Here is a 13,152-nt window from a genome sequence, read left to right on the forward strand (position 1 = left end):
GCATTTGGCACCATTTCCCTCAGAGATTATTCCCTGGTTCTACCAGTAGGCTACAAGGCCAAAGCCCCCATCTCAACATTTGTTCATACCGAGTTCACATTGGTTTCGCTTTTCCTTCAGTCTCTCTTGTAAAACTTTTTTAAAATGTCTTTTTTAAGTTATTTCTGAGAGACAGAAAGTGAGTGAGTTGGGGAGGGGCAGAGAGAGAAGGGGACAGAAGATCCAAAGTGGGCTCTGCAATGACAGCAGCAGGCCCCGTGTGTGTGTGTGTGTGTGGCGGGGGGGGCTCAAACTCACAAACCGCAAGATGATGATCTGAGCCAAAGCTGGATGCTCAAGTTACTGAGCCACCAGCCAGGCACCCCTCTCTTGTAGAACTTTTTAACTGCCTAAGGTTAAGGTAATAGAAGTATGCTGGAAAAAGGCAGTCACTCTTTCAGAATTATAATTTATGAAGTCTATGCTGGTTGGAAAATAAACCCACCCTTCCTTCCTTCCTCCGTCCCTCCCTCCCTCCCTCCCTTCCTTCCTTCCTTCCTTCCTATTCATATCATGCTCAGATGTCGTTCATAATCGACCTCCTGAATGATATAATGGTCATCGCTGTCAGTGTGCGTGATATTGATCATCTTCATTACTTTCTTAGTATATTTCATTTCAAACTATTTGGACAAAGGTACCTCATTTTAAGAAGTTGGTGGTTTAAATAGCTAATATAAGCTGGAATGTTTATTATTGTGTGTTTTAAATAATATGACAGATATAATCCACAAATGAGGGAAAACAATGGCTTCTTAGTCAAAAGAACAAATCAGTGAGCATACAACTAGACATAGCTTTTACTTTGTCTTAGGGTAATATGAGCAATGAAGGTAATAATAAAAGTGGGATTTGTTGATACAAAAATAAAACTACTACTTTTCTTAAGTGGAGTTGGGGAGGAATTTAATCAAAACTATACAACACTGATATATTGTACTTGAAAGAAAAAACAGTCCGATAAGATATTTATTAGTCAAACTCATGTTCATGAGAAAACTGAGAAGCAAAGAGGGTAGACCCGTGAAATAGGCGCATTGTCAACACGGTCTGCTTCTTAACTAATTAGCAAATGAGTCCAAAGTGGAATGTCAGCTTCAAATGAGCCTCTTATGGCTAATTTATCTTGGACTTCCTGAATAATTAATCAAATTCATATTAGGGGAAAAACAGAATGTTAATCTACATAGAAAAATAATTCGGTGTCATTTTTTTCTATTTTACATTGTTCCATAGTGTTGAAAGTAAGGATTCTGTAAGTTGATGAAGCATTTAGCTGGCGTGAGTAACATATGATGTCACTGTGGCATATGATATATTCCTGTCACACGTAAGAGAGAGACTCAGACAAAAGAGTGAATGGACACGCAGAGCCCCCTCTGTTACAGACACTGAACAGAACATTCTGGCAAATACACTCATGAGCGTGGAGCCTTCCCATGCATTTCATGTGTCAGGTTAAGTTATTGAATACACTTGGGGATACACTTGGGGAACTACCAAACTCATTTCGTTTCTGTTCATATTGCATCAAACCTCCAATCATATCTTATTGTAAGTCACTAAAATCCTAAAAATAGGACATGAAATTGATGTTAGTTATCTCCTGACCAGTAAATTCACAGCACGGAAGGACAGTCAGGTAAATAATACCTCTTCTCCCAAAACAAGTAATAATAAGCTTCCATCTTTCTTCTGGTTTATGTGTTCACTCTCTGTGACTATATCCACATTAACAAGATGAATGGCAGGAGTTAATCTATAGAGAGAAGAAGAAAGAGAAAGAACAAATGTTCCTTCTACCTTTGCTTTTCTCTGATTCTTTGGGATTTCCTCTGGAGTCCTTTTTACTTTCACGTAATCATCCCATAAGCGTTCATTGAATCCCTGCCATTGAGGAAATCTCAAATAGATTCTGAGTAAACAAAGCTTTGGGAGGTGTGGCATTTAGTTATTCAGGTCTAATCAAGCCATTTGAGTCAATTTTGCGATATCTCTGAGCATCTCTTAAAATTGTATACATAGCAACTGGACATTGCCTATATAAACTGTTCTGGGAGACGTTAAGATTTCGAATGACATTCTGAAAAATGTCACCAGGTGAGCTGATTGGGTATGAAAATCAATAACTTCTGGTGTCACTCTTTTTGACCCAGAGTAGCCCCTAGTGCTTGTGTAGCAGCACACCTTGGGGCATGCTGGATTACAGTAACCTAGCATATGATCCACAAAGGTATCTTGGAAATCATTCATTTGCACGCGGCAGAAATGCCAAAGAAAAACTCACTTAAAACCTAAAGGTCATGTATTCCTTCCATAATTTGAAAGGTGGCAATGTTTTCAAGTGCTATTTGGTCCAGTACTCAGACACCCTCAAAATTCATGCCATGACTTGGTTTTTTGCACATAGTTCACCCTGGGGATTTAAATGACGTTCACTGCCCCAGGGCTCTTCCTGAAGGGCACATGCTTTTTGAAGCTTCGCACCGATCTTACTGATAAGACCATTGTAGAAGAACTTGCAGTCCAATGAAAATGGATATTCTGCTTGTTTTGAGTCAGAATGACCTGCTTGTCTTGAGTCAGATGTGGGGAGGGTTGGTCACCGAAGGAAATTTGGAGTCATGTCACCAAGAGAGATGGGAAGTAGGCTTTGGGTAGCAATAAAAACATTATTCTATCAAAAAGGGTTACATGTTAGTTTTTTTTACTAGACCACACCACACTCTGTCATCTAGTTACCGGGTTTTATGTCCTTTCTACTAGTTACATGATCTGCTAGAAAGCAGTCTGTTTGAGGGGAGAGATCATGCCTCACGTTATCTCTCTTCTTTGAGCATGGTGCTTGATGGTGAGTGAGAGGGAAATGATTATTTATTAAGTGAATAGATGGATGAGGGATAGAATTAATGAATGAATGAGAATAACATGGACAGAGCTTCGACAAGGGATGCTGTGATAAAATAAGAAATCATAGGAGGATTAAAGCTGCATTGGGGCACCTGGGTGGCTCAGTCAGTTAAGCGTCCAACTTCAGTTCAGGTCATGATCTCACAACTCATGGGTTTGAGCCCCACCATCCGTCTCTGTGCTGACAGCTCAGAGCCTGGAGCCTCCTTCTGATTCTGTCTGTCTGTCTGTCTGTCTGTCTCTTTCTCTCTCTGGCCTTCTCCCATTTGAGATCTCTCTCTCTCTCAAATATAAATTAAAAAAAAAAAGCATTAAAAAATTTTTTTAAAGCTGCATTTAAGAAAATAATACACCCTGTCCGGTAGGGCTTTGCCTTGCACGACCCATCTTCCTTCACACATGCCTCCCCCCACCACTCAAAGGGAGCACACACCCTTTTTTTAATGTTTTNCGAGATCTCTCTCTCTTTCAAATATAAATTAAAAAAAAAAGCATTAAAAAAATTTTTTAAAGCTGCATTTAAGAAAATAATACACCCTGTCCGGTAGGGCTTTGCCTTGCACGACCCATCTTCCTTCACACATGCCTCCCCCCACCACTCAAAGGGAGCACACACCCTTTTTTTAATGTTTTATTTATTTTTGAGAGAGAGATAAAGACAGCGTGAGCAGGGGAGGGTCAGAGAGAGAGGGAAACACAGAATCCGAAGACAATCTCCAGGCTCTGAGCTAGCAGTCAGGGCTCAAACCCACAAACCATGAGATCATGGCCTGAGCTGAAGTCGGATGCTTAACCGACTGAGCCACCCAGACGCCCCTCACACCCTTAAGTTCTCAGGCCAACCTCTACTTTCTCTCGAACAACGGCCCCAGTGTTTTAGGAAAATATAAACGAAAATGGAAATGTTTAGTCACAGAATATTTGTAGAGTTGATTGACCTTATGAACAACCCTGGGATACTGAAGTCAATTAAATACTGTACTCAATCTCTCTGAGAGATATAGGCTGTCCCAAAAAGTAATTAAATCCAAAGTTCTTATAATTTCCCCAATAATTTCCCATCCTAACACCTCCCCTTAGCTCTGAATGAAAACATACCTTTGAGGGTGTCTTAGAGATGGAAGGAGTGGGAGCTAATGAGGAAAACAAAGAAAACTACTTTCTTCTCGATCTTCACCTTGTTCCCTTAGGTAATTCTATTCTTATGCCTCTGATGACCTCCTTCTCGTTCTTTATATCCCAGTGTAGCCATTTCCAAGCTCATTGGCAGCTGAAGACAGCCCCCTGTAATCCTACATAATCCCACTCGTGTAGGCAGGTACCATATTGAGAGGAGTACATCTTCTTCCATTCTCACGTCTAGAACCTTGTTGACGGGAATCCTGTATCCTGGATCTAAAAAAAAAAAAGGAACAAGAAACATGGCTATTCTAAACAATTAGATGGGAATCAAAGGGGAAACAAAAAACTATTTAGAACTGTCAAAAACGTCTCTCCTCTTATGAGTAAATTGTTTTTGAGCAATTTTTCCAGAGTTTTTAGGATGTTTTGTAGTTATTTTCAGTCCTATGTGTAATTACATATACCAAAACTCTATGTTCAAACTTAGCAATAACTCTTAACACCCAGCAACTCTGTAACTATTTTCAAGCTTTAGATATGTACCATGAACTTTGTCATAGATTACCTCCTTCTTGGATGGATATAAATATAATCATACGGTCCCATCTCTAATAGGGAGCTGTACACAATTTTCCTTTATATTGTATCCCAAGCCCAGCACTTTGCCCTATGTACTAGCACCCAAACTGATCATGAGAAGGGACTCAGGTAGGTCTCTTTTAAATTGCCATTGCTGGCCAAGAACTTTCTGTAGCTAGGTTAGGAAGTCGGAGATCTTTCACCTGTATACTTTTGTATTAAAATATCTAAGATTGTCATATTTCTGAAATTTGGTTTCAGAATTATGATTTTTGAAAATAGTACTGAGTATAGAAATATATGAATAACCAACTAATAATTGACTAGACAAAATAGCTTTGTTTACAATTGGAGGATTAACTCTCAATTTCATGCTTAAAATCAGGCAGGTTTCTAAAATTACTGTGATTTCTAGATAAATCAATTAGTCGGGTTTATGACAGCCTCTGTAATCATTTTTCCTTCAGAGGATTGTCATCAAATTGTTTTGCTGACACAGCATTTTCCAAAGTCAACACTAATGCTAAATGTTCTCAGCTGCCCCATTGTTTGAAAATCAATGTGTGTACATTATTTTTAACAATCTCCGTCACCCATTTTTTCATCAAAATTGAGCTGAAAATATCACTGATGGCAAAAGAGAGAAGACTTAAGCAGATGAGGAGGGTTCTACTGTCACATAATGTCAATAATCTGTAATTTCTTTTTCTGGTTTAGCAGAGAAAACTGAAAGATACTCTATCCTCTCATTTGCTATGTCTAGCATGATACCCAATAAATAGTGATATTCACTAAACATCCATAGTAGATATAACAAAGATTTCAATGAAAGAAACATGTGTAGTTTATAGGCTTCATGACATCCTTACTCTATGGCTATGGCAAGAAACTCACACAATGTTATTATTCATTCGTTAGTTTGCATCTAGAAATTCTGAAGCTTGGTTGACTGATCTGCATTTTCCACAAAAACTCCAGGAGATGTACTTTGAGAAACAATGACCTGTAAACAAAATTATATAGTTAGACACACTGTGAATCATTTAGAAGTCTAGAAATATTCAACCTAATGTCAAATGTGATATAATCAGCTGGATTACATTTTATCAAGATTCTAGCTCATTCACTCTGGGAGTAAACATTGACATCTATTGTAGATTAGTGGTGCGATGTTTCAGGTTCCTCCCTTTAATGACCCTTTTTTAAAAAATAACCCTACTAATATAAAATGACCACTGCAGAGGAGAACCAAACGCAGCTTTTTAGAGGTTGAAACAAAATTATACATGGAGTAATCTAAAAAGAGGATATAGTGTTATTCTGACTTAAGGCCCAGACTCTCTCTAACCACGAAATCAGTGATATTATATGCCAGACAAAAACCAAAAGAGAAGTCTCTGAGCTGAGCTGTTTTAAGACATCCTCCTCTTTATAACACTACGATCCCTTTTCAGGGACTGATGCTATTTGTGTCATGCACCATCTGTATTGAGTTGATCTTTTTCACATATCAGGACTGTTGGCATGAATTGAAAAAATTCTGAGTTCCTCCATTATTATTCAAATTTCATACTTTTAAGTTCAAAGTCTCCCTGACCTGTGTTTCTAGTGTTCTACTTTCCCATTTGCATAGATATGGTCAATTTTCTTCTTTAATGTCTTCTTGGTTTTGTTATAGCATGCCCTCCCAGCGTGCCAATGCTCCGAATTCAGTCATTCCATTCAGTTGCAGCATCTCTAAATATTCCCTTTTCCTGAGGTCGACGACAACAGAAACGGTTAGGGAGTACCCGGGCTAGGGTGGGAAGGAACAACTAACAGGTTGAGTACGATTTAGACAGAGGTCCTTCTCATGGAGAGAAAGAAATTTGGGTCCTCTCCTGAATCAAATATCATCATCCTTACTTCCCGTATATAGCACCTTTTAGTTTTATCATTTTACCATGTTATGTTCAAGATTTACAAGAATACTATTCCAACTTAAAAGTCTCAAAAGAGAAAACAGAGTCCATGGTTGAATTTATGTTCATTAAAAAGTCAAAGCCTGGAGTGATGTATAAGCTTATTGTAAAAAATATGTTATTAGAACATTAAAAGAAAGAACAATGTGAGGGTGATCTCTTTTGACAACATCTGGGGTGTGTGTGTGTGTGTGTGTGTGTGTTGGATTTATGCCAGGGGGCTTGTAGAAAGATTGAGGTTTTATAGAAATTATTAAAAATGAGAAAAGAAAAACAAGTTTTTTTTTATTCCTAAGGCTATCTGTATCTTGAGAATTATGATCACTAGAATGTATACAATATTTTAATTAAATGTTTGGTTTTTTTAATGTTTTTTTATTTATTTCTAGGAAAGAGAGAGCGAGACAGCATGAGCAGGGGAGGGTCAGAGAGAGAGGGAGACACAGAATCTGAAGCAGGCTCCAGGCTCTGAGCTGGCAGTCAGCACAGAGCCCGATGCGGGGCTCGAACCCACCACCGTGAGATCATGACCGAAGCGAAAGTCGAACGCTTAACCGACTAAGCCACCCAGGCGCCCCTTAAATGTTTGTATTTATCAGTTAGATACAAAATACCCTTCTGAATGGGATATTAGCAATGAAGAAAATTTTGGAGTGACCAAAGTCTGATATCTTCATTTCATGGTTAGAAAAAAGCAAAAGCCCAAAGATTAAGCTGCCTAAATAATATCACATCTGGGACATAGGTCCCACATTTTTTAAACTTCAAGAATGGTGTTCTTTCCCCCCATTTGATTTCTATAATCACAGATCCAAATACATGGTTTGATTTTTTCTTTGAGCAAAAATAAAAATGATATAAAATAATCAATTTTTTGATCATATATCTATCATCTCCATGATGAGAGTTATCCAGGTATTAATTAATTCTACCTGGAAGTTCAAAGCCACAGATTTTTGTATATTAGTATATATCTTTGGGCCTCCCTGAAGGTACAAGAGACAACATTGCAATACAGTAGGAGACAGTTACCTGCATTCCAACAAGCGGGCACAAGTTAACTCACTCCTGTTTAGTTGCAGAACTCTGAAGAATCCCTTCAAAGATCTCTTTTCCCACACTGGTACAGTCTTCCCACATAGAACCGGAGCTCACCTGTTACTTGGGTGAATGAATCAAATGTGGAAGAAGGGACGACACCAGTTCCAAGCTCTCCTCAATGTGGACTGATGGCCATGTTCCATCGCTCCCAGGCACTGGAGCTATGGGAGCATGAACCACCTTGTAAGAAGCTCAGCTACTCTGCTAGGCAGCCCACGGCAGTGACCACAGAGAGGTCCAGTGCAGTTTTCCACTGCAGAACCATCACATCAAAACCCTTTGCTCTTAGGAATCCCAGTGAAAGGCTGAGCACCATGTTTCACAAACTGGAGACACGCAAGTAAGGAACAGAGGGAAGAGAGCCATTCAATATGCTTTTAAAGGAAGTGTATTTAACACCTTTCACGAGAAGGAATAGTGCACATGAAATAAGATACCAGGTTACCAAGCACGAATGCAAGAAGCAGAGGTTAAGAATTATAAAAGAAACCTAAGAAGAGAAAATAATTAAATTCTTATGAATAAAAATATTTCTTAAGCAAAAGAGACCACAGTATACGTTGACTAAAAATTGAGCACAACTGAAACATGAACTACTAACTGGAAGATTTTACCGGGAACGCAACTAAGAGATGAAAAGAGCACACACAAGAGATGATAATTTCTCAAAAGCAAGTTCAAGCTCTGGAAGCTAGATCTGCTAGCTCTAACATATACCTCAGAGAAGGCTGGAGAGGCCATTTTTAAGAGATAATGGCTCAGTTTCTCAGAACAGAAAGTCACAAATCTTCATTTTGGAAAAATCTTCAAGCATAGTTGCCAAATTAAAGTGACAGTAAAAATAACAGCAGATACAATGAATCTAAAGAAGGAGATAGAGAATATATTTACATCAACTAGAGGGAAAAAGCAGGCTGACCAGCAAGAAATTGAAGTGAGATGGATATCAGAATTCTTGTCAGCAACATCAGAATTGAAGATATCTGTGTTTAACTATCCATCTGTGTCTCCCATCTATCTATCTATCTATCTATCTATCTATCTATCTATCTATCTATCTATCTATCTATCTTCTTTCATCTGTCTGTCTATCTATCTATCTATCTATCCATCCATCCATCCATCTATCTATCTATGATCTGTCTGCCCATCTATAACTTTATGAATCAATATATATTTAGAAAAAAAAACTGCATTAAGTTTCTATACAAAACTATATCGGGAGGCGAAAGGTGAAAATCCAAGAAGACTAGAAAGTAAGATTTTTGTCTTATTTGGAAAGAGGTTGGAGATGGTAGTTTGTTTTAGCACTTGCAATAAAAATTCAAATTTGAAATATGTATTAAATATTTGAGTGACCACAAAAATAATAGTAGAATGTGTAATTTCCAAACTACTGAAAAAATTAATGACAAGAGCTAAAAAAAAGCTAAAATAAAACATAGAATCACACCATCAATCCATCTGAAGCTTAAAAAAATAGAAAAAGCAGAAACTAACAGGACACATGACAATGAAAACAGAGAAATATATATGATGACAAAAAATTCAAATACATTTGTAATTAGAATAAATAGATAACCCCCATAAAGATATCTAACAAATCAGCTAGATAAAAACAACAAATACAATATCAATAAGTTAAACAAATCAAATGTGTAAGGAATCTCCAAGTGACAGAAACTAAATAGTACCAAAATATTAGAAAATGGAGATCCAACTCAGTACACGAAAAATACACAAAACAGCTGTTAGGACAGACTATTCAAAGAGTGGAGAAAATCCCAATGAAATTTTAGATACATGCATATATATATAGATTATAGAAAGGAAGGGAGGGAGGTAGAGAAAAAGGAAGGAAGGAAGGAAGGAAGGAAGGAAGGAAGGAAGGGAGGAAGGAAGAAAATCAGAGATGTATTAATATTTTAATCCAAAGTGAAGTATCTGGATAAGGTTCTCAAATCCAAACCCATGATACTTCACAAACCAATGATGTGTGGAAAAGCAGACACTTCCACCTCCTTCCTCTCACCTCTACCGCCTCTAGGGAAATGGATGGGACTCTTCACTTGTTTCAACGAAATTAAGCATTCACTCACCACTGATTTTCTTAGAAATCCCAGGTGTATTAAGAGACTCCAGATACTCATTACTTTCTTGCCACGGAAACACTGGCCCCTCAAGAGTCATTTCACTGAGGTTCAGGGACAACTAATAACAAGCAATGAAAATAACAAATTCAAAGTATGCCATTTCTAGGGGACAGATCAGATATAACACCAGACAGCACGGGCTCTCCAGATCAGAATGTGCACATCACAGAAACCACATGTGGTGAGAGTACTTACACCAGAAAACTGGCAACCACAACCTATAGGAGCTTTCGGGTTGGGGGGGGGTGAGGGAATCCAGTTGTTAAACATTTCAACACACTACTGCTTATAGCCCACAAATTCTTGTTTCATTTTATTGGAAAATATAGATATATTTATAAAAAGTTTAATGTTTATTCTTGAGAGAGAGAGGGAGAGAGAGAGAGAGACAGAGAGAGACAGAGAAAGTGAGAGAGTGAGAGAGAGAGAGAGAGAGAGAGAGAGAGAATGAATGGAGGAGGGGCATAGAGGGAGGGAGGCACAGAATCCAAAGCAGGCTCCAGACTCTGAGCTGTCAGCATGGATCCCCAAGCAGCGCTTAAACCCATGAACTGTGAGATCATGATCTGAGCCAAAGTTGGACACTTAACCAAATGAGCCACCCACGTGCCCCAAATATAAATAAATTCTTAAAAATTGAATATTATGTATATAAGTATACTGATTTAATTAATGAATGATATCAATAGTCATTTAAGCATTGATAATTTGTCTGTTTCTAATTAAATTCAAAGCTTCTAATAATTTAAATTTAAATAGTTAATTTTAATGCTAATGAAGAGAAACAATGGAGAACAACTATACTTCAGAATCCCATTCTTAACAGAGCAGCGCATCATTTAAAGGCACTATGTCACCAAGAAGGACTGATGTATACATTTGCACATAATTAGTCTTTTTAGTAGGACTGTAAATTTCAAAATAATTGGTCAAGATTCAGTTTTTCCTGATAGGTTGTTTTTTCTCCCAAATGATGCCATCCTCTTCCCAGTGCCTTGCTTGCTTTTCTTAGGCTTCTGTGGCTGAACTTTGGGCAAATGTTTCCTCTTTTTGTTAATCCTTCCTAAAAATAGATATTTCCATAGCCTGGGAACTGTTCTTTCTTTTGAAAGTAACTCTGTATATGTCTCCTTTGATACCACTGTCGTGACTGAACACTCAGAGGGAAATAATGGTTTGCTTCACATCCATGCATGTGAAGAAGCTTGACCTTTCTCCTGTTAGGAAGGCCACCATTATAACGTAGTCATTCACATTAGTTTTGTGACTCCAGAGTAAAGTTTGGTCTTTGACAAATGCATAATTTCATTTGTCCAAAAATGTAGTACCACACAGAACAGTTTCACTGTCCTAATATTCCCTAGCTCTCTGTTCTTCCCCCACCCATCCCTTCTGTTCCACCATATTCCCCCCAACTCTCTGGAAACCACTGATGTTTTTTACTGTCCCTAGAGTTTTGCCATTTCCACAAAATCATAAGATTGGAATCATGCAGTAGGAAGCCTTCTCAAACTGGCTTTTTCTCAGAAAGCAATATGTGTTAACATTCCTCCTTGTTTTTTCTGTCTGCTTAATCTATCAATTATTGAAGACACTGCTGAAATCTCCAATAATGTCATGGATTTTATATTTATCCTTTCAGTTATCTCTATTTTTGCCTTGCATACTTTGGCACTCTACTATTAGGACCATTCATATTAAGGAATATTTTTTCTTCTTGATATTTTGAACCCTTGGTCATTGTGTAATGCCTTTCTTCATCCCTAATATTTTCCTTGTTCTGAAATCTGTTTTGTTGGAAGTTAATATAGCCACTCGGCTTTCTTCTAATTAATTGTGGCATAGTGTTTCTTTCTCTATCCCCTTACTTTTAGTCTGTTTGTGTCTTTATATGTGAGGTGACTTTCTTGCAGACAACATGGAGTTCAGTATTTTTCTTAACCATTCTGATAATCTGAGCCATTTAAGTGGTGTGTTTAAGCCATTTATATTTAAAGTGATTATTGAGGGGTACCTGAATGGCTCAGTCAGTTAAGTGTCCAACTCTTGGTCTTGGCTCAAGACACGATCTTACATTTCATGGGGTCAAGCCCCATGTCTGTGCTGACAATGCAGAGCCTACTTGGAATTCTCTCTCTCTCTCTCTCTCTCTCTCTCCCCCCTCTCTTTGCCCTCCTGCACTTGTGTTCTCTCTCAAAATAAATAAATATTTTTAAAAATGATAAATGTTAAAGTTATTATTATTAATATAGTTGGATTATTATCTACTATGCTTGTAAATGTTCTCTATTTCTTACAATTTTTCTTTATTTCTTTTTCCCCTCTTGTTCTCCCTTCCTTTGGTCCTGGTTGAGTATTTCATGTGATTTCATTTTCTCTCTTCTCATAGTATGTTAATTATACTTCTTTTTAAGAAAAATATTTGGCAGTTGCACCAGAGTGAGCCAAGTAATCAAAACTAATATAAATCAACTTTTAAATGATAATTTATAAGTAGCACAGATATAATGGAATAATTCCAATCCTTCCTCCCACATCTTACAACAATGCTCTTATTCATTCCACCTGTCCATATAGTGTAAGCACTCAATACATAGTCACTAGTACTAGTCTGAGCAGTTATTTATTAGATTCACTAAGAACAAGAAAATAAAATTTATATTTTACCTTAATTTATACCTTCTCCAATACTATTCCTTTATGTAGGCACAAGTTTCTGACCTATATCACCTTCTTTCAACTGGAAGAACTTTCAATGTTTCCTAGAGAGCATTTTTGCTGGTGATGAATTCCTTCAGCTAAGTTTGAGAAAGTCTTTATTGTTCCTTCCTTCTGAAGCATAATTTCACTGGATATAGAATTCTAGGTTGATATTTGTATTTTGTTTTAACACTTTAAATATTTCACTACACTCTCTTTTGGCTTTCTTGGTTACTGACAAGAAGTACAGTTTGATTTTAACCCTGTTCCTCTACATTTTGTCCTGGCAGCCCATGTGGCCATTAAAATCTCTACTGTTTTGCTGTTGCCAGTTTTCTTTTGGCGGACTCCTTCTACTTATGGCACGTAAGGTATTCGGCTCATATTTTGGCCAAGAATATCTCCTCAGGTGAAAATGGTCCATGGTGTCCACTCACCTAATAATGACTGCTTATCCTTTAGAATTTAAATTCATCTGTTCCTTGATCACAGCTCTCTGATATCTTTAAAAGCTATAACTATTATAATTTTCTTTATTTTGTTGAAGCAGTGATGACTTGCTGCTACATGCTACCTACTATATCTCA

Source organism: Crocuta crocuta, unplaced genomic scaffold (genome assembly GCF_008692635.1).
Source record: "Crocuta crocuta isolate KB4526 unplaced genomic scaffold, BGI_CrCroc_1.0 scaffold101, whole genome shotgun sequence".
Lineage (NCBI taxonomy): Eukaryota > Metazoa > Chordata > Mammalia > Carnivora > Hyaenidae > Crocuta > Crocuta crocuta.